The sequence below is a fragment of the Theropithecus gelada genome, chromosome 5 (assembly GCF_003255815.1).
Source record: "Theropithecus gelada isolate Dixy chromosome 5, Tgel_1.0, whole genome shotgun sequence".
Lineage (NCBI taxonomy): Eukaryota > Metazoa > Chordata > Mammalia > Primates > Cercopithecidae > Theropithecus > Theropithecus gelada.
This window is the reverse complement of record NC_037672.1, coordinates 105,422,629-105,424,226: the sequence shown is the minus strand read 5'-3', so window position 1 is coordinate 105,424,226 and position 1,598 is coordinate 105,422,629. Positions and strand designations below refer to the sequence as shown.

Sequence of the window (1,598 nt, the reverse complement as noted above, 5' to 3'; positions counted from 1 at the left end):
AAAGAGTTTTCTAGGAAATGTTGGTTGACCACTTTGTGCAGCTTTCCTTACCTATAATAAAATCATGCAAAACTAAGTAAAAGTGAAAATGTCTCCAAGCCTTTAACAATCTAATTTATATTGCAAACCCAAGTGATTATTATATTGTGGTTTTGTTGTTATTTTAAGCTTTTATTTGGAAAAGTATTTAAAAATATACACTTTAAACAATTTCATCAACATTGTGATCATGCAAAGCTAATTGGGCTTTATCACTATTATGCTATATTCCTCTGCCAAAAATATATTTTTATTTCAGTTTAACAACACTAGATTGGAATATTTTCCAAGTGTTTAAAAATTTTGACCATGTATCCTATTAATGATTTAAATTTATATAGCCTGTGCTTGACTCGGCAGCACATATACTAAAATTGGAACGATACAGATATTAGCATGGCCCCCACACAAGGGTAATAACACAAATTTGTGAAGTGTTCCATGTAAAAAAATAAAAAATAAATTTATATAGCCTAGACTTAAGAATAAGAGCTATAGCTAACACTCATAAGTACTTACTATTGCCCAAACACTATAGTTCTAAATGCTTTGATTATCTTATTGAATCTTCCCCACAACTCTATGAGATTAAATATTATTACCCATATTTTACATATGAGCACAGAGATATTAAGTGAATTGCCCAAGGTCACCAGCTAGTAAGCAGTGAAACCAGCATTTGGTACTTTGGTAGCTCTGACTCGGCAGGCTGTTCTATCCCTCCTTGAGAAAAGCATCATAAATGAGCACACACCTTCAGGGTGAATTCTTACAGCAAAGAAAAGGAAATGGGATAGCACAGCCCTGCTATGTCAGAAGAACCAACATCAAACATCAGTGGATTCTCATAGCAACATCTCTCCCGCTGCTTCCTCTTGACACACAGGAAAAATGTTCCAGAATCAACTGGGAAGACTGGCACTGCATTTATAAATGTAATTCCCAGGCTGGGTCAGTATCTCCTCCAACCTTTCCAATTACGTTCATTTCAGATATAGGGGACAGAAATGCTCCAGAAAAGAACTAGACCATACTTGGAGGAGGAGAGAAGGAGTAAACCCTTCATCTGTGTTGTGAACTATGTCGAGAGCAGTATATTACAGTATAGAGAGTCTTGGGGAGACCATGTGCATATGTCTTTAGGCCTCCATCTCCTTTCAACTTGAGGAGCTCTGCTTTTCTTTCTATGTTAGAAGGGTTGCCCAAAATCTCATCTGAAATATGGGTTCCATGGCTAAAGAAGTTTAAAAACTGATAGTGCCATGACAAAGCCCTGGATCAGAAGTCAAGAGACCAGAATCTTTCTCTCAATTTGGCCACAAACAAGTCATGATTAATCCTGGGTCGGTAATTTGCAATCTTGGGTTGTAGTTTTCTCAGTGTAACACCATTACTTTACAGATTTCTACGACTCTTGGCCATATAAAAATATATCATTATATAAAAAGAAAGAAATAAAAGATATGTTAGTGACGTCACCAAAGAAAGTTTAAAAAGGTAAATAAAAATCCCATGTCTCACAGAAAGAAAAGAAGTAGTACCAACCATCATATGATCTA

General features: G+C 35.6%; 1 non-coding gene across 1 annotated transcript; it reads left to right on the top strand.

The window, feature by feature from the left end:
* The first annotated feature begins 383 nt into the window (after positions 1 to 383).
* Positions 384 to 488, top strand: LOC112625570. Its single transcript, XR_003119658.1, has one exon. It is a non-coding gene; the product is annotated as a U6 spliceosomal RNA (small nuclear RNA).
* The last annotated feature ends 1,110 nt before the right edge of the window (positions 489 to 1,598 follow it).